The 21,771-nt window shown below is 41.9% G+C and overlaps 1 pseudogene; it reads left to right on the top strand.

The window, feature by feature from the left end:
* The first annotated feature begins 92 nt into the window (after positions 1-92).
* On the top strand, positions 93-14,903 carry LOC137235314 (Golgi-specific brefeldin A-resistance guanine nucleotide exchange factor 1-like; annotated as a pseudogene).
* Positions 14,904-21,771: the final 6,868 nt, after the last annotated feature.

Consider the following 21,771-nt stretch of genomic DNA (forward strand, 5'->3'; position numbering starts at 1 on the left):
CCTCATATTTCCTTTTCAATAAAATTAGGTGTCATTTGCTTCATTATAAAATACGTGACGCTTATGTGCATCCAAAATTCATTGGGGACGTTATGAAACCGATTAAAACTGATGAAATCATGGATCAGGAAGTACCGAATTTATCTGGTGGTGGAACGAGTTACAAATCCAGTCACAAAACGAAACTATTAATCAATGAACAAAAAGAGGGTGAGTTTAAATTTGAATTACTACTAATGTAGGTGCCCGCATAGTCATGTATGTTTGCATTTGTATACGTACACGCTCTTCATCTTCGACCTACCCTCAGCACGTAGGTGATTAAATTCTGAATTTCCCCTTGTACCAATACCCAGTGGGTTACTCTTTCTGACCAAATAATGAGTTATCATATAATTTAAACAACAGGGCTAGTCAGATATGACTCGTAATGTTCAAAAAACTGAATATATAAAGTTTTCCAGTCACATGGTGGAATCCTCTTCGCATCTAATGTGGTTACTTTAGGTGATTGGAACTCTTCAATCATTTCCTATTCAGCTTTCTGAATCGTGGCTGACTATCTTTGATGACTATTAAGATGATGAGCGTTCTAGGCCCTCTCCTATTTGTTCTTTTCATCAACGACATAAGTAGTTGCTTTTTATTTGCAAATTATTTACTGTCTGCAGATGATCTCAAAATTTTCGCGGTAGTCAGGGATTCTTCTGATGAAGCTAAGTTTCAACGGGATATTGACGCTGTTCATTCGTGGTGTCTACGTTATAGACTCTCTTTAAATATTAAAAAATGCTTTAAGATGATGGAATAATGGGTTTTATACTTGTTAAAGAACATGTTCCCGAATATGATCAGAGATTGGCTCTCCACCCATTAGAGTTTAATTTCATAATGATATACATTATGACGTAAAGCGTTTGGAAATATGGATCGTCAATGATTATTCAAAAAATTCTCACATTTACGGTCCATTTTTGGACGATGCATTAATTTGCGAGTTGAAGACACCTTTAAATATGAACGTTTTAATCATTTTGAGGCGTGACATTTAAAATATTTTCTTTGCGCTCAAAATTAATGAGCTATGAAGCTGAACGCTTAAATTTTTTAAAATTATTTGAAAGTTGTGGGGTTTTCGTTCGAATTTTTGAGTAGTCAAGTGCTGCTCTGAAATATTCGGGTTGACTTTATTAAAATTTCTAAAAGTATAACGAATTTAACCCTGCTAATATCTGGGGCAGATGAGTTTTCTCATCAGCGGTAGGTTTGCGATGGGCCTCGTTGGGTGCCAACGAGTGCAGCTGTTTTCTGTGGCAGATTGGTTCGCCCTTCTGCGGTAGGCTTTTCTGTTGTCCTCGTTATGGGATAACGAGTGGATTGGGGTTGCTTCTTGATAATTGTAAATAAAATAGGCCGAAGGCCTTTATGTTCTGTGGCAGATAGCGGATCTGCGTTAGGGCTGTTCTGGTATCCTCATTATGGGATAACGAGTGAGCGGTATGGTGTCCTCGTTCGGGGGAGCGAGTCGATTTGGGTTTGTTTTGGGTCTCGAAAGGAAGGTGGAGTTCGGAAGGGCGTGAGGGAGAGGAACGGAGGGATTGTTATGAGGAGCTATTGGCCTTCTCGCAATCCATCTCCTCCGTTTGAAGAAGGATCAGTTTGACCAAAGGTCGTCTGACTTGACCCGTCTCTGTTATGAGGTCGACTACGCGAACTCGGTTATCTTTGCCGGGGTGTACGTTGACGACTCGACCTAACCTCCATTCGTTGGGAGATAAGTTGTCCTTTTTGAGGACAGCGAGATCTCCCACTTGTATGTTTTGTTTAGGATGCTTCCACTTCACTCGTTTTTGAAGTTCGGATAGATATTCCACCTTCCATCGCTTGCAGAAAGTATGATGGAGGGCTTTGAGCTTCTGCCACCGATTGATCATCGAGGCAGAGCTCTCACTAGCATCTGGTTCTGGTGGAGCCAGTAGGTGGCTGCCCGTTAGGAAATGTCCTGGAGTTAGTGGTTCCAGATCCGTTGGGTCATTCGACCCTGAACTGAGCGGGCGCGAGTTGAGGCAAGCCTCAATCCTGCACAAAAGTGTTTGGAACTCCTCCATGGTGTACTTGTGGGGAGACGCGATCTTTTTGAAGTGGATTTTGAAGCTCTTCACTCCTGCCTCCCACAAGCCGCCCATATGTGGAGCCGCGGCGGGAATAAAATGCCAGTTTAATGCTTGATGGCTATACTTTGAGACTGTTTTGTCTCGACTTTCTGCCAGAAAGGCTTTACATTCGGATCGTAAAGATCTTGACCCTCCGACAAAGTTTGTACCATTTTCGGAGTATATGTTTTCGGACATCCTCTTCTCGCGATAAAACGCGAAAAGGCTGCGAGAAGGCATGGGGTACTAAGGTCACTAGTGGCTTCTAAGTGGATGGCCTTAGTGGAGAAACAGACAAAAAGGCACACGTAGCCTTTGGACAGCCGACACCCCCTGCCGCGGTAGCTTTTGATTTCGAAAGGTCCTGCGAAGTCTACCCCGGTATTGGTGAACGCGTGGGTAAAAGTGGTACGTTCGCAGGGAAGGGTACCCATAAGTTGGGACTGTACCTGCTTCCGGTGAAAAATGCAGGTTTTGCAATTGTGGATGATGGCTCTGATCATGGTCTTAACATTCGGTATCCAATATTGGGTTCGGATGTGACGGAGCATGAGCTGGTTCTCGCCATGAAGGGAATCATGATGAAACATCATGACTGTAAGGCGAGACAGCCTACAATTGTAAGGCAAGATGATGGGATGACGCTCGTTGTATGACATGTCTTTTGAAGCCCCTAGACGCCCCCTGTTCTAATAATATCATCTTTGTCGATGTATGGGTTGAGTGACAGTATTTCACTCTTCCGATCAATAGGTTCCCTATTTTTCAATTTTAAATATTCTCTCCCGTAAAATTGTTTCTGGCAGACTCGTATTGGTGCTTGAGCCGTTGCCTTAATCTCATCGGCTGAGACTATACACAACCTTTCGTGGAACATTGCTTTAGTTTTAGGATGCGTTCTTTTATAGAATCTCCTAACATAGGATAGAACTTTCAAAGCCCTGGGCAGATTTGAAAATCGGTCGAGAATATCTATTTGATCTACCCTTGTCGTGGCATATGTTTGTGCGCTCTTCTCCTCAACGGACGTTTTGTATTCGGTATCTTGTGCTGGCCTGTGGGAATTGTCTTCTTGCAGCCAAGAAGGCCTCAGCCACCACAACGAATTGTTGACCAACTCTGATACAAGTAGTCCTCTGCTTCCTAGATCCGCTGGATTAGATTCCAAGTCCACGTGAAGCCAGTCCTTGCTACCGACCATATCGATGATCTTAGTGATTCGGTGTGCGACGAAGGTTGACCAGGAACAGGGCGGCTTTCTTATCCATGCTAGTACGATGGTTGAATCCGTCCAGAGATGAACTTCTGCCGGTCCCAAATGAATGTTTCGGAATATTGATTCCATGATTTCTGCGAGCAGCACGGCGCCGCAGAGTTCTAAACGTGGTAGCGAGATGGTTTTCACTGGAGCTACTCTGGTTTTTGCTAAAAGTAAGTGTGTGAAAACCTGATCGCCTCTTTTCACGCGCATGTATACCGCTGCCGCATATGCTTTCTCGGAAACGTCACAGAAGCCGTGGATTTCTATGTCGTCTTCCGGTGAAAAATTTACCCACCGCGGTATCCTGATGTTATCTATTTCGCTATAGTTTTGGGTGAAATTTTCCCACCGTTCCAAGGTAGTTGGGGAGACAGGTTCGTCCCACCCGGTGCCCTCTAACCAGTTATTCTGCATTAATATTTTTGATACTATGACCATTGGTGCAAGCCAGCCTAAAGGGTCGAAGAGTTTGGCTATAGCGGATAGGAGTGCGCGTTTGGTGATGTTCTCGCCATTCTCTAAAGCTCCTGCTGTAAAGTAAAACATGTCTGAGTGCGTGTTCCATCATATTCCGAATGCCTTCACCGAGCTAGCCTCTTCAAACACTAGGAAGTTCTCGCTGAGCAGATCCGTTTTGGGGATGTCCTGAAGGATTTCTTCACAATTTGATGTCCACTTGCGCAATGGAAAACCAGCTGAGTGTAATGCTTCGCGAATCTCGTTTCTTGCTCTGATGGTTGACGCGATTGTGTGTCCTCCCGATAAAACGTCGTCGACGTACATACTTACTCGTAGTATATTCGATGCTATTGGGTGGGTATTTTCTACATCATCAGCCAATTGCAGAAGTGACCGTATCGCGAGATAGGGGCACAGTTTACACCAAATGTGACAGTCTTTAGTTCGTAAAGACTGATGGGTTCGTTGGGGGATGTTCGATGGACAATTCTTTGAAATTTGGCGTGATTATCGGTAACCCAAATTTGCCTATACATCTTTTCTATGTCACTATTAAAGACAAAGCGGTACAGTCTCCATCGTAGAATTAAAATGGGCAAGTCTGCTTGGAGTACTGGGCCTGGGTGGAGTATGTCGTTTAGACTAATGCCATTCGCCGTCGGACTTGACGCGTTGAAAACGACGCGCACCTTGGTAGTGGTACTTTCTGCCTTTACAACGGCGTGGTGGGGCAGGAAATAATTATCCGAATCGTCGGATGGTACATTATTCTTGATTTTTCTCATACGTCCAAGCGTTTCGTATTCTGACAACACCCGAACATACTCTCTCCCTAACTCTTGGTTTTTCAACAATCGCCCCTCATTTCTGAAGAATTGTGAACATGCGCGCTTTAGGGACGGTCCTAATTTAATATTCTCAGGGTAATCCTGCCTGAATGGTAGCGAAACTGTATACCTCCCATTTTCATCACGTTTTGTCGTTTCCTTAAATAACTGTTCACAATACCTTTCTTCTTCATTAAGCATTTTATTTTTGGGAACATTTTCTATCTCCCAGAAAGCTTTTAATTGGTTGTCCAACGCAACCTCGTTGTAAAATGACACGATGCTCTTCGTTGGACTCGGTGCTTCAACTCGACCGGTTAGTATCCAACCGAACACTGTCTCTTGGGCCAGAAGTGTATTAAGCACATTCTTTTCCAGACAGCTCATTATAATTTGGGGATATATGTCTCCACCAAGTATGAGGTCTACATCTTCGTTGACGTAGAACCTCTTGTCTGCCAGAACCAAGTCTGGGAATGCCTGCATAGTCATCGTGTTGATATGGCAGGATGGCAGATTCCCAGTAAGTTTGGCTAGAATCACAACTGGAGTAGTCAAGCTGAAGCATGGATCCACTGGTGAACGTAATTCGATGGTGGATGCCTCTCTAACTTGAGCAGATACTGCATTGGTGATGCCCGACACTTAAGCTTGCATTTTCCTCGCCGGCAAATTGATTCTGCGTTTCAGTCTTTCTGTTATGAAAGAACATTCAGACCCTGAATCAATTAATGCCCGCGCGGAGAAGTCGGTACCATTGTGGTGAATGTGTACGCGAGCAGTTCCTAATAGCACGCCTGTGCTGGAATTGACATGACAGGATTTTACATTCTGGTTTGCAGATTGTCGCGCCTGTGCTGATGTGGTTGGGATATTATCCGCATCTTTGAAAGGATTGCGTACAGCCGTGTGCTGAGATGTATCCGCATGCAGGAGCGTGTGGTGACGAGAGTGGCATTTGGAACAGTTGTAGGAACTGGTGCACTTCGTCACGGTGTGTCCTGGGGATAAGCAATTCAGGCAGTCACTTGCGGATTTTATAAATTTAATCCTTTCTACTAGGGTTAACTCGCAGAAGCGTGAACAGTTGCGTAATCTGTGTTCAGGGGATTTACACATTTTGCAAATTGATTTTATTGTTTGCTTGGATACTTTTGCTTGAAAAGCACCAAGTCTTTTCGGAGAGGTTTCTGGCGATTGTCGCGACGCGTTTGGTTTTTGCACTTTCGAAGTGGCATGCCCTGTAAAATCAGACACTGTTTCAAGTGTCTGAAACCGATTAGACAGGAATTTATCCATATCCTCCCACTTGGATATGTATATTTTATATTCTATACTTTGCTCCCATAGAGCCAACGTGCTCTCTGGTAACTTGGTTGAACAGAGATAGGTCAGGATTGCATCCCAATTGGAAGTGTCAATTTTGTGGCATTTGAGGGACGAAATACAATTATTTATATCATTTTGTAGCTTTTTTATTGAACTAACACACTTACTTTCTACCTTTTTTAAGTTAAATAGAATTTGTAGTTGTGTGTTATCTAAGATACGTTTGTTCTCGTATCTTTCACACAAGTTTTTCCAGGCCATCTCGAAACCTTCATTTGTGAGAGGGAATTTTTTAACGATATCTTTTGCTTCGCCCTGCGTTTTCTTGTTGAGATGGAATAACTTTTCCACCCCTGTCAAGCTAGAATTATTTATATAAATTATCCCCTTTAAAAACTTCCGTGTCGCAAGCAGGGAGCCGAATTTTATGCCCATGAGGTTCTTGCTCAGGGTTAGCGTTCTTTTCATCCTTCTTGTATTTTTCTGCCTCAGCAGATATAGACGCTGAACATCGCACGTAGATTGCGTATGCTACCTTTTGCTTCTTTCTGACCGCCATAACGTCATCCGCTGACACCTCATCAGATCCCAATAGCGAATCAAACGCAGACTTTACCTTCTTCCACAAGGATCGCAACTCTTCCTGCTGTATTGCAAGGGTGTGTTTGCTATGGTCGCTTTCCAGAATAAGGCTGTAATCTTTATCAAACTCTGCGATTGATTCTGCTAAACGGATGTAGGTTTCCATTGTTTTATTAACGTTTATTAAGGAGAAAATTTCCGGTTAGAAAAATAGAACTCCTCAGAGTTAAAATACCTTCCCAGCCGTAAATAAAAACTTTTGAAATTCGACGTTTTATATTTATTACTTTTATTTCAGACTTTGTCAGTAGCGAAAACGAGAAAGGGTTTGTTTTATGGACTTTTGTCACAGCAGCGACAACAGCAAAAGATTTAATGTACAACCTTTTTGTCTCAGCGGCAACAACAAAGAAGGGGACCACTCGCCACCTCTACAAATAGTGGGTGTATTTTTAAATAGTGAAAAGTGCGTGCTATATTCGAAAATGAGCGCAAAAAAAGTGTAGAAATTGTTTAAAAAGTGAAGTGAGCACCGTATTAATTAAAATGCAATAATTTTGTACTTGTGATCTAAAAAAAAAAAACAACAACAAAACTGATGTAGTGAAGTTGCTTGGAAATGAGGTTATGTTACTATCTGCCTTGTGTTGTGTCTGGAAAACCTTACCGCGGGGGGATAAACCAGAAAATCACAAGGGATGAAACAAATTTAAACACAACTGATTTAAATTTGGAAAAGAAGTAAAGGAAGGAAAAACTGGTGCTCACTAAAATAGACTTCACCTTGTCTGATTTCACTTTTTTCGCGCAAAATACGCATTATTTCTTTATTTTTCACTAATCAACACTCAAAAAAAAGTGGCAAGAAATACAACAATTACTTCTTATTGTTTTTTGTGATGGCTGTGGTTCCGGTGGCTGTTAATAATATCGTGTTGTATAGTATGTAACGCTCAAACTGGGTGTTATTTTTGGCTGCTGGGGCAAATCCTTTGACAAAAGCAGATGTGCTGTGGCTAATAAATTTTTTTGTGGCAATCCTCTGGCAAATTGTGTGGTATGCAAATGTGCTGTGCAGGTTGATATGTGGACTGTATATATATAAAAAGGTGCTTTCAGTTCCTGGTGAGGAGGACCAATGTTCGGCCTGGGTGCGTCTGAAACCGGCAGTGGGTAGGCGCACACGGGTCGATCTTGGAATGGATGGTTCACTCAAAATAAAAAGAGAAGAAAAAACGCAAAGAGGATTTCCTCGTTATAATAGTGCTTTAATTAAGGTGTAAGAAAATATATAAATGGATACAATATTACCTTTGAGTGTAAAGTGATGACGGTGATCCTCGGCGATGTGTGCTGGTTGGCGGTCAATCGAGAAAGAGGCCGGTTGTCTCGTTGATGACAACCGCTAAGCCGCGAAAAAGTCCTCTGGTATTAAGGAGGGGAAAAGCTACACACACATCCACCCCCACATATACGTGCATGGGTGCTGACAACCTGCACACACACACATGCTTGTGAATGAAACGCATACATGTGTATGCATGCGCACAAGGGCGGCGTGATTGTGCGTGGCTGGAAATATTTTTAAACCATTAGGGAGGGGCGCCGTCAATCAAGTGAAAGTTAGGCATTGGGCCTAAACAAATACTATTACAATATTTTTGTACAATATTTACACACTAAAAATAACTACATTCTATTTCTATATACATATTCAGTACAATATTCTTATTACCTAACTATGTAATAATGTTTGGCCAGTCGCACAGGCAAACTGACGTTGTCATTCAGGTATGTTTACGGGTTAAGCAACTGTAAATGGATATGGCTCCCCGCTGGGTTCAATGTAACTTAGTTATGCCGATATGAGTAATTCGTGTGTGTTCGAAAGTGTAATTCATTTGTTTATTTATTTCAAATTAGACCTATTCTGGCGTGTACATAAGTATAAATATCTTGTAATTCGGTAATACCACATCAGCCGCCATTAAATAGAATCGCATACACTTGAGAACAATTGTATGTGATTCTTAAAGTGATTTAATGACCATGTAGAGTTTACCAAATTGTAATTGCTTTTTAGTTTGATATTGTACTTTATTGTTTTGCGGTAATTTGATATTGAGCGTGAAGCGTTGTTTACTTATTTTTATATCCGTTTACATTTGCTTGCCATGTGTGATTTTCGTGTTGACACAATTTTTTTCTATTGTTCTTTTGTTTGTACAAAAAAAATTTTTTTTTTTTTTGAAGTATAATATATATATATGTACATTTGTATGGTTATGTGCTTGTGTTTATGAATAATGTGTTACGTGCGGTGTTTCTACCAGGCGGATGCATGCTCTCCCGATTGCCTCACCATCATGTTGCATGTCCCAGTCGTCGCGCAGGTATGCTTGCTTTCAGCATGAGCTAGCTCGCCGGACTACGGGGTGGTTCCTGCGACTCTGAGTCATGCCAACCGCACCACACAAGAAAAAAATACATACCTGATACTCTCCATGTTCACTCTAGGAATACCACGCTGCTCGGGAAACCCCCCCCCCCCCCCCCCCCCCCCCCCCCCCTTGACCAAAGATGACGATTGGCCAGCCATTCACAGCCCACCCTTGCATGGCCTACAATGGTTAATGATTTTGTTGCCGACACCAAAATGAATGCCGGTCTCTCCCCCCCCCCCCCCTTACTATCAACATGTCCGTCCGTCTCCCCCACATCTAAAAGAATATCGCCACCAATTCTGCAAAGTTAACCCCCCCCCCCCCCCCCCCCCCCCCCCCCCTTGGCCAACGATGACGATTGGCCAGCCATTCACAACCCACCCTTCCATGGCCGACAATGGCTAATGATTTTGTTGCCGACCCCAAAATGAATGCCGGTCTCTCCCCCGCCCCCCTTAAAATTCACCCCCCCCCCTTACTGTCCACATGTCCGTCCGTCTCCCCCACATCTAAAAGAATATCGTCACCAAATCTGCAAAGTTAACATTTCATGTTTGTTGTATTAATATGTCATATAAATGCGTATGCTATCATATGTAGCTATGATTTCAAAACAAAAATTCACAACTAATTAAGCTTAAAAATTATGTACCTGAACATCCCTTCCCTTGCCCATGACCATGCATGCGTGCATATATATATATACTTGGGGTATGTATGGTGTGGGATCTATGGCAATGCTAGCCGCTCTTTATATGAGTCCTTATACGCACCTTAACTGGTGCAACCGACACCTATTCCCCACGCCCTCCACCTTATACATATGCACTCATGCACTTGGGTGCCTTACCATCGGGCACTACCTCTATTTCGTCGGAATCTTACGCTCTAACATATAAATTTAATTTGAGGTCTAATTAAGTGACCGATTCTGTCTATATTCTATGAGCTACTCGGCTTATTTAAATATTCGACCGATTCAACCGGGTTTAGCTTAAGTGTACATAAATGCTTAACATATCAACTACTTTGACCTAGGAGTATATAAACGTATGATTATTTATTCTCTATAGTTTATCTACAATATTGGATTCAATTCAATTTTCATTCATGGTTACATGGGTTATCCACAAACTAACAAACGTATATATGTGATACCAACATTTGGCGTTATCGGGATCCTTTGCTGAGTGCAGTCACCGCTATACCAACGCAATGTCAGGAATATATGCGAACGTCGGTTCGCCCTCCAAAAGAAAAGAAAACACAATGCAAAAGGAACCCGAACGGGTTAGATTCCTCTAGGAGAACATCCGACGAATAGATCAAATTCCCACCCAGCCCTACAATACGTCTTGTATCAGGGAATACTCTCAGGGTAATTGCATAACCCCGCGGTGGCGAATTATTACCCTCTCTTCGGACCCTTCCCTATAATTCTTATTCAATCAAACTTGAATTTTGGATGTGTATTTCGAGGGACGAACCTACGTTATTCGCGGTGCTACCGAACACTCCCCGAAATTCTCCACCAAATATATGGCTGTATACAAAAACATATATGTGCTTCTACCCGTTACTAAATATATGCTTAAACTAGAAAAACCCGTAAACCGTCCGACCAGAGTGCTGCTTCATTAGTTGGATGTAGTCCTGTATCGATATTGTGCTTAGAGGAAGTGGGTATGGCGCTTTTGGGTATGGTCCTAGATGCCTGGTGATGTTACGCTTTTACATCGGTCGCGGATATGCGGCCATTTGCCTCTCGCCTTTTCGCGCTGGGCCGATCAATGTACTCGTAGTTGCCGTGGTTGATTTCCCAACCACGTGGCCCCGATCGTCCTGGCGACACGGCAGTTGTTTCGCCCGGCTGGACCAGACTGCAGCTATGGGGACGAGATATTAATTTACTACCCCCGTATTAGTTACACTACCTTACCTCTTTCCGACGCCGCTGACGAATATAGTACACTTTATAAAAATGTAAGTTTTGATGCAGGATGGCCAAAAAATTGCAGTGCAGACACGTATAGGCCGTGCTGAGAAAAAGTGGATTCTGCCACATACAATCGCCAAACTCAGTGGCCAGTCGGGCGAAGTGATACGCTTATTTTGTGATCACTGGATAGCTTCCGAAACCGAAAGTAATGACCCGATACATTTTGTGGGAAGAACTTTTCCTGTTTTTTTTCCTCTTCTTTATTTGGCGCGTGTGTTCGCCTCCGCTGCTGTCGATTAAAAGGGAAGTTGGCCGCGGAAATTGCACCGATGAGCGTGCAACTGACATTTGTCATTTGCTGACATGGCACGAAAATGAGGTTGCCAGATGTTATGTCCAGATCCGTCGCACAGGGTGACCGCAACAAATGCTTTGCTTCAAGTGTTATTGACATTTAATTTTATATATCAGAATTTTAAGTGTGTCGACCCACCTAAAATCAGTTATGTTTGCTAATTTATTATGAGGTAATAGTCACTCGATACCAACATGGGTTAGTGTTTATTATTTACATTTTCTGTCTCACATAGTTATAATGTTGAGTGAATTGAAATGCTTATAGTGCGATTGTTTCGGTTTCTTTTTTTTTCAGATGATATGTGTTATGTAGTATTGAATGTTCTATACTGGTTTAAGCACATTTTTATGGATTATTATTTCTTTTATTTTGGTTGTGCTATCTCTATTTCCTATCCTATTAGGTATTAACGTATAATTATTATTTCTATCTATACTTTTTACTTTATAACTTTCTTTTTATCTATTATCTAGCCTATGAGAGGATTCTTCTCTAACTAACACTAGGTCTCCTCTTTTTATTTCCTTACTTGCGCTACTTTTATCATAATTAGATTTCTTTACTGTTTATATGAAACGCAGATTTTCATTGCTATTTTATTTCATTTGGTTCATATTAAATTTAGAACCAATAAGATAAATGTGTAGCTAATTATTTTGAAAATTTAGTAGTTGTAGTTGGTGGAAGAGCAAGGTAATTTATAATGTTAGTAGTTTAGCTGATGCGTAGACAGCAGGTACAGTGGATGCAAAGTGTTTCGTATCTTTAAATAATCTTTTCATATTTTCATATTGATAACCAGGTATTTTTGGTACATTGGAAAATTGGACGTTGTGGCAAAAGTTTCGTGGGTGTTTATAGCTCGAAATACAGGAAAAAGGCAAGTATCATAAGCTATGTATCTACACATTTACATGGATTTTGTTTGCAAATTTTTGTTGAGAGTTTGATTTCCATAAAATGTGCTTTATTTAATTTATTTAATTTATTATAATTGTTATGTACAAATATAAATTGTAATTTTGTTTTCCGGACCAAAATCTACCAACTACTACTATTTCCATTTTTTCGTCTGCCAACATTTTGCTTTTAAAGGTCCGCGCACTGTTACCCAGCAGCAACGACCAAAAAGGTGAACATTCAAACATACAGATGTAGAGAAAAAATTTGAACATTCAAACATACAGATGTATAGAAAGAATGTGAATATTCAAACATACATACATATGTATAGAATGTAAATTTCAATGTTATTGAAATAAACGGGGGAATCAAATCGACTGATTAGCTTATTCGCCTCTCCGTTACTTCATTTTCATTCTTTTGAAATTTACGGCGCGTGGGTAGCGTACGCTGATTGTGGACGAGAAAAAATTGGTAAGTAAATTTTATTGTGTGATAATTTAATATATTTTCTTTATTAATTAATTAATTTTTTTCTCATTTCAGGTTACTGGCGTGGATGATGGTGACGATCCTACACATTGGCATGGGTACCGGGATTTATTGTTTTTTTCTTCGGTTTTTTTTCTTTTTTAGGTTACCGGCATTGCAAAGGGGTGCTCCAACAACACAACAAAATTCTATTGATGGGTCAGATGGCTCAGCATCATTGCTTCCCTATGGTTTGCCATGCATGCCGGAAGTTTTCCGTTTCCTTGTATTGCTCTGCAATCCCTTAAATAAGCAGAATACAGATACCATGATTCATATGGGCTTAAGTTTACTCACTATTGCCCTTAAGGTGGGTGCAGATAAAATTGGCGAATACGATACGCTGTTGGAGTTGGCCAAAGATGACTTGTGCAGGGATTGGTTTGCATTACTCAATTCCGAACGCATAACGATTTTTACAGCTGATCTACAGCTGTGCTTTTTACTCTTCGAATCATTGCGCGGTCACTTGAAATTCCAATTAGAAGCTTATCTCAAAAAAAAAAAAATATCTGAGATTATGTCTAGCGATAGCCCAAAAACGCCTTATGAAATGCGCGAGCTAGCATTGGACACTTTGCTTCAGCTTTGGGTACCAGGTTTTGTTTCGGAACGGTACTTCAATTACCATTGCGACTTGTATTGTACCGACTTGGTTGAGGGTCTAGGAAGCTTACTCCTCAAATACACTCTGCTAAAAAACATGTCTATAGTACACACTTGGGCACTTGACTTCGGTTATTGAGAGTATCGAAGATAATTGTGTTGCCTCAAAAAATGTTGATAATGAAGTTTGTGGCAATTCGGCCACAGGTGTAACTAGTCCCACGCGTCATTCACGTCATAACTCTGAACTGGAGAGCATTATAATCGATGGCAGCAATTATGATAATAAATCGGTTGTGGAAAACATATCCAAACTCATTAATAGCTCATCATGTTTACGCCTAGGCGCTGGCGGTGGTGTAGCCAATGCAGGCCTAGCGCGCGAGTATCTCCAAAATATCAAAGAGAAAAAAAGTTTGCTCACACAAGGTACGGAACTGTTTAATCAACGACCCGATAAGGGTATACAATACTTCCAAGAGCGTGGTATATTGAGCTCGCAACTCGATCCCATGACTGGTTTTTGCGTGAGAATCCGGGGCTTGATAAAAAACGATTGGTGAATATACATCGAAGAAAAAGAGTGTTGATTCAAAGATTTTGAAGAATTTTCATTTCATTTTGCTGGTTTGAGAGTGGATCAGGCGCTGCGTTCGTACTTGGAGACGTTCCGTTTGCCGGGCGAAGCGCCATTAATTTTCCTTGTACTTGAACACTTTGCTGCTCATCGGCATATACAAAACACTGAGCCATTTGCCGACACAGAAGCAACCTTCAGTTTGGCTTATGCCACCATCATGTTAAGTATGGATCAATATAACTCGAATGCAAAACGCCTGCATGTGCCAATGACATCAGAGGACTTCGCCAAAAACTGACGTGGCCTAAATGGTGGCAATGATTTTGATCAAGAGATGTTGTCAAATATTTTTCAAGCCATTAAAAACGAGGAACATAATGCCAGATGAACAAACAGGTCTGGTACGTGAGAATTGTTTGTGGAAGGTGCTTCACTAAGTGCTTTAAGCTGCATGTTCGACAAATGCTTAGATAATGGCTATCAACGTCTACTGAATGATTTCGCCAAATGCGCTGGCATGGCTGCGCACTACAGTTTGTATGCAAATTGCGATGCGCTCATATTAACGCTTTGCAAATATACCACACTTTCGAATTTTTCACAGCCGGAGGCTCTTACCTTACCAATGCCAAGGTACAAGCCGCCATGCGCACTGGTTCATGAGTATTGGGACTGTTTGCGTGAAGGATGGAAACATATTTTGGAACTATTCCTGCAACTCTTCCGTTTAAAATTCTTGCCAAAGTCGTTGATTGAGGTGGAAGACTTTTGTGAGGAAAGTTGAAAAATGCTTTTGAAATTAGAGAAATCCAGCCAAAAACAGGAGGCAGGCTTATTTTCAAGTCTCTATTCATATCTTTCATCAGAGGGTCAACGTGAGCTGACCTATGAAGAACAAGAATTTGTCAAGATGGGAAAAAAATATATATAGAATGTCAATTGGTTCAAATTATACAAGAGCTTGTCGTTAATATAATTTGCAGTCTAAAATATCGTCGGTGAAAGTTCCAACCAACCCCTCTCGAGTGGAAAACGTTTTATATGTGGTTTGAGCTTTCATAGACGATATAAACGTATTTACATAAATGAATATATGCAATGGAAAACCTCATATTTCCTTTTCAATAAAATTAGGTGTCTATTGCTTCATTATAAAATACGTGACGCTTATGTGCATCCACAATTCATTGCGGACGTTATGAAACCGATGAAAACTGATGAAATCATGGATCAGGAAGTACCGAATTTATCTGGTGGTGGAACGAGTTACACATCCAGTCACAAAACGAAACTATTAATCAATGAACAAAAAGGGGGTGAGTTTAAATTTGAATTACTACTAATGTAGGTGCCCGCATAGTCCTATATGTTCGCATTTATATACGTACACGCTCTTCATCTTCGACCTACCCTCAGCACGTAGGTGATTAAATTCTGAATTTTCCCTTGTACCAATACCAAGTGGATTACTCTTTCTGACCAAATAATGATTATCATATAATTTAAACAACAGGGCTAGTCAGATATGACTCGTAATGTTCAAAAAACTGAATATATAAAGTTTTCCAATCACATGGTGGAATCCTCTTCGCATCTAATGTTGTTACTTTAGGTGATTGGAACTCTTCAATCACTTCCCACTACGTTATAGACTCTATTTAAATATTAAAAAATGCTTTAAGATGATGGAATAATGGGTTTTACACTTGTTAAAGAACATGTTCCCGAATATGATCAGAGATTGGCTGTCCACCCATTAGAGTTTAATTTCATAATGATATACATTATGACGTAAAGCGTTTGGAAATATGGATCGTCAATGATTATTCAAAAAATCCTCACATTTACGGTCCATTTTTGGACGATGCATTAATTTGCGAGTTGAAGACACCTTTAAATATGAACGTTTTAATCATTTTGAGGCGTGACATTTAAAATATTTTCTTTGCGCTCAAAATTAATGAGCTATGAAGCTGAATGCCTAAATTTTTTAAAATTATTTGAAGGTTGTGGGGTTTTCGTTCGAATTTTTGAGTAGTCAAGTGTTGTTCTGAAATATTCGGATTGACTTTATTAAAATTTCTAAAAGTATAGGGAATTTAACCCTGCTAATATCTGGGGCAGATGAGTTTTATCATCAGCGGTAGGCTTGCGATGGGCCTCGTTGGGTGCCAACGAGTGCAGCTGATTTCTGTGGCAGATTGGTTCGCCCTTCTGCGGTAGGCTTTTCTGTTGTCCTCGTTATGGGATAACGAGTGGATTGGGGTTGCTTCTTGAAAATTGTAAATCAAATAGGCCGAAGGCCTTTATGTTCTGTGGCAGATAGCGGATCTGCGTTAGGGCTGTTCTGGTATCCTCGTTATGGGATAACGAGTGAGTGGTATGGTGTCGGGGGAGCGAGTCGATTTGGGTTTGTTTTGGGTCTCGATAGGAAGGGAGTGAGGGAGAGGACCGGAGGGATTGTTATGAGGAGCTATTGGCCTTCTCGCAATCCATCTCCTCCATTGGAAGAAGGATCAGTTTGACCAAAGGTCGTCTGACTTGACCCTTCTCTGTTATGAGGTCGACTACGCGAACTCGGTTATCTTCGCCGGGGTGTACGTTGACGACTCGACCTAACCTCCATTTGTTGGGAGATAAGTTGTCCTCTTTGAGGACAGCGAGATCTCCCACTTGTATGTTTTGTTTGGGATGCTTCCACTTCACTCGTTTTTGAAGTTCGGATAGATATTCCACCTTCCATCGCTTGCAGAAAGTATGACGGAAGGCTTTGAGATTGATCATCGAGGCAGAGCTTTCACTAGCATCTGGTTCTGGCGGAGCCAGTAGGTGGCTGCCCGTTAGGAAATGTCCTGGAGTTAGTGGTTCCAGATCCGTTGGGTCATTCGACCCTGGACTGAGCGGGCGCGAGTTGAGGCAAGCCTCAATCCTGCACAAAAGTGTTTGGAACTCCTCCATGGTGTTCTTGTTGGGAGACGCGATCTTTATGAGGTGGCTTTTGAAGCTCTTCACTCCCGCCTCCCACAAGCCGCCCATATGTGGAGCCGCGGCGGGAATAAAATGCCAGTTTAATGCTTGATGGCTATACTTTGAGATTGTTTTGTCTCGAATTTCTGCCAGAAAGGCTTTAAATTCGGATCGTAAAGATCTTGACCCTCCGACAAAGTTTGTACCATTGTCGGAGAATATGTTTTTCGGACATCCTCTTCTCGCGATAAAACGCGAAAAGGCTGCGAGAAAGCATGGGGTACTAAGGTCACTAGTGGCTTCTAAGTGGATGGCCTTAGTGGAGAAACAGACAAAAAGGCACACGTAGCCTTTGGACAGCTGACACCCCCTGCCGCGGTAGCTTTTGATTTCGAAAGGTCCTGCGAAGTCTACCTCGATATTGGTGAACGCGCGGGTAAAAGTGGTACGTTCGCAGGGAAGGATACCCATAAGTTGGGACTGTGCCTGCTTTCGGTGAATAATGCAGGTTTTGCAATCGTGGATGATGGCTCTGATCATGGTCTTAACATTCGGTATCCAATATTGGGTTCGGATGTGACGGAGCATGAGCTGGTTCTCGCCATGAAGGGAATCATGATGAAACATCATGACTGTAATGCGAGACAGCCTACAACTGTAAGGCAAGATGATCGGATGACGCTCGTTGTATGACATGTCTTTTGAAGCCCCTAGACGCCCCCTGTTCTAATAATATCATCTTTGTCGATGTATGGGTTGAGTGACAGTATTTCACTCTTCCGATCAATAGGTTTTCTATTTTTCAATTTTAAATATTCTGTCCCGTAAAATTCTTTCTGGCAGACTCGTATTAGTGCTTGAGTCGTTGCCTTAATCTCATCGGCTGAGACTATACACAACCTTTCGTGGAACATTGCTTTAGTTTTAGGATGCGTTCCTTTATAGAATCTCCTAACATAGGATAGAACTTTCAAAGCCCTGGGCAGATTTGAAAATCGGTCGAGAATATTTATTTGATCTACCTTTGTCGTTGTATATATTTGTGCCCTCTTCTACTCAACGGACGTTTTGTATTCGGTATCTTGTGCTGGCCAGTGGGAATTGTCTTCTTGCAGCTAAGAAGGTCTCAGCCACCACAACGAATTGTTGACCAACTCTGATGCAAGTAGTCCTCTGCTTCCTAGATCCGCTGGATTAGATTCCGAGTCCACGTGAAGCCAGTCCTTGCTACCGACCATATCGATGATCTTAGTGATTTGGTGTGCGACGAAAGTTGACCAGGAACAAGGCGGCTTTCTTATCCATGCGAGTACGATGGTTGAATCCGTCCAGAGATGAACTTTTGGAATATTGATTCCATAATTTCTGTGAGCAGCACGGCGCCGCAGAGTTCTAAACGTGGTAGCGAGATGGTTTTCACTGGAGCTACTCTGGTTTTTGCTAAAAGTAAGTGTGTGAAAACCTGATCGCCTCTTTTCACGCGCATGTATACCGCTGCCTAATATGCTTTCTCGGAAGCGTCACAGAAGCCGTGGATTTCTATGTCGTCTTCCGGTGAAAAATTTACCCACCGCGGTATCCTGATGTTATCTATTTCGCTATAGTTTTGGGTGAAATTTTCCCACCGTTCCAAGGTAGTTGGGGAGACAGGTTCGTCCCACCCGGTGCCCTCTAACCAGTTATTCTGCATTAGTATTTTTGATACTATGACCATTGGTGCAAGCCAGCCTAAAGGGTCGAAGAGTTTGGCTATAGCGGATAGGATTGCGCGTTTTGTGATGTTCTCGCCATTCTCTAAAGCTCCTGCTGTAAAGTAAAACATGTCTGAGTGCGCGTTCCATCGTATTCCGAGTGCCTTCACCGAGCTAGGCTCGCAGATCCGTTTTGGGGATATCCTGAAGGATTTCTTCACAATTTGATGTCCACTAGCGCAAAGGAAAACCAGCTGAGTGTAATGCTTCGCGAATCTCGTTTCTTGCTCTGATGGTTGACGCGATTGTATGTCCTCCCGATAAAACGTCGTCGACGTACATACTTACTCGTAGTATATTCGATGCTATTGGGTGGGTATTTTCTACATCATCAGCCAATTGCAGAAGTGACCGTATCGCTAGATAGGGGCGCAGTTTACACCAAATGTGACAGTCTTTAGTTCGTAAAGACTGATGGGTTCGTTGGGGGATGTTCGATGTACAATTTTTTGCAATTTGGCGTGATTATCGGTAACCCAAATTTGCCTATACATCTTTTCTATGTCACTATTAAAGACAAAGCGGTACAGTCTCCATCGTAGAATTAAAATGGGCAAGTCTGCTTGGAGTACTGGGCCTGGGTGGGGTATGTCGTTTAGACTAATGCCATTCGCCGTCGGACTTGACGCGCTGAAGACGGTGCGCACCTTGGTAGTGGAACTTTCCGCCTTTACAACGGCGTGGTGGGGCAGGAAATAATTATCCGGACCGTCGGATGGTACCTTATTCTTGATTTTTCTCATACGTCCAAGCGTTTCGTATTCTGACAACACCCGAACATACTCTCTCTCTAACTCTTGGTTTTTCAATAATCGCCCCTCATTTCTGAAGAATTGTGAACATGCGCGCTTTAGGGACGGTCCTAATTTAATATTCTCAGGGTAATCCTGCCTGAATGGCAGCAAAACTGTATACCTCCCATTTTCGTCACGTTTTGTCGTTTCCTTAAATAACTGTTCACAATACCTTTTTCTTCATTAAGCATTTTATTTTTTGGAACATTTTCTATCTCCCAGAAAGCTTTTAATTGGTTGTCCAACGCAACCTCGTTGTAAAATGACACGATGTTCTTCGTTGGACTCGGTTCGTCAACTCGACCGGTTAGTATCCAATCGAACACTGTCTCTTGGGCCAGAAGTGTATTAAGTACATTCTTTTTCAGACCGCTCATTATAATTTGGGGATATATGTCTCCACCAAGTATGAGGTCTACATCTTCGTTGACGTATAACCTCTTGTCTGCCAGAACCAAGTCTGGGAATGCTTGCATAGCCATCGTGTTGATATGGCAGGATGGCAGATTCCCAGTAAGTTTGGCTAGAATCACAACTGGAGTAGTCAAGCTGAAGCATGGATCCACTGGTGAACGTAATTCGATGGTGGATGCCTCTCTAACTTGAGCAGATACTGCATTGGTGATGCCCGACACTTGGGCTTGCATTTTCCTCGCCGGCAAATTGATTCTGCGTTTCAGTCTTTCTGTTATGAAAGAACATTCAGACCCTGAATCAATTAATGCCCGCGCGGAGAAGTCGGTACCATTATCGTGAATGTGTATGCGAGCAGTTCCAAATACCACGCCTGTACTGGAATTGGCATGACAGGATTTTACATTCTGGTTTGCAGATTGTCGCGCCTGTGCTGATGTGGTTGGGATATTATCCGCATCTTTGAAAGGATTGCATACAGCCGTGTGCTGAGATGTACCCGCATGCAGGAGCGTGTGGTGACGAGAGTGGCATTTGGAACAGTTGTAGGAACTGGTGCACTTCGTCACGGTGTGTCCTGGAGATAAGCAATTCAGGCAGCCACTTGCGAATTTTATAAATTTAATCCTTTCTACTGGGGTTAACTCGCAGAAGCGTGAACAGTTGCGTAATCTGTGTTCAGAGGATTTACACATTTTGCAAATTGATTTTATTGTTTGCTTGGATACTTTTGTTTGAAAAGCACCAACTCTTTTCGGAGGGGCTTCTGGCGATTGTCGCGACGCGTTTGGTTTTTGCACTTTCGAAGTGGCATGCCCTGTAAAACCATACACTGTTTCAAGTGTCTGAAACCGATTAGACAGGAATTTATCCATATCCTCCCACTTGGATATGTCCATTTTATGGTCTATACTTTTCTCCCATAGAGCCAACGTGCTCTCTGGTAACTTGGTTGAACAGAGATAGGTCAGGATTGCATCCCAATTGGAAGTGTCAATTTTGTGGCATTTGAGGGACGAAATACACGTATTTATATCATTTTGTAGCTTTATTATTGAACTACCACACTCACTTCCTACCTTTTTTAAGTTAAATAGAATTTTTAGTTGTGTGTTAACTAAGATACGTTTGTTCTCGTATCTTTCACACAAGTTTTTCCAGGCCATCTCGAAACCTTCATTTGTGAGAGGGAATTTTTAACGATATCCTTTGCTTCGCCCTGCGTTTTCTTGTTGAGATGGAATAACTTTTCCACCCCTTTCAAGCTAGAATTGTTTATATAAATTGCCGTGAACAGGTCGCAAAAAGTTGGCCAAGACAGATAATCCCATTTAAAAACTTCCATGTCGCAAGCAGGGAGGCGAATTTTATGCCCATGAGGTTCTTGCTCAGGGTTGGCGTTCTTTTCATCCTTCTTGTATTTTTCTGCCTTAGCAGATATAGACGCTGAACATCGCACGTAGATTGCGTATGCTGCCTTTTGCTTCTTTCTGACCGCCATAACGTCATCCGCTGACACCTCATCAGATCCCAATAGGGAATCAAACGCAGACTTTACCTTCTTCCACAAGGACCGCAACTCTTCCTGCTGTATTGCAAGGGTGTGTTTGTTATGGTCGCTTTCCGGAATAAGGCTGTAATCTTTATCAAACTCTGCGATTGATTCTGCTAAACGGATGTAGGTTTCCTTTGTATTATTTACGTTTATTAACGAGAAAATTTCCGATTAGAAAAATAGAACTCTTCAGAGTTAAAATAACTGCCCAGCCGTAAATAAAACTTTTGAAATTCGACGTTTTATGTTTATTACTTTTATTTCAGACTTTGTCAGTAGCGACAACGAGAAAGGGTTTGTTTTATGGACCTTTTGTCA

This window comes from Eurosta solidaginis, chromosome X (genome assembly GCF_040869045.1).
Source record: "Eurosta solidaginis isolate ZX-2024a chromosome X, ASM4086904v1, whole genome shotgun sequence".
Taxonomy (NCBI): Eukaryota; Metazoa; Arthropoda; class Insecta; order Diptera; family Tephritidae; genus Eurosta; species Eurosta solidaginis.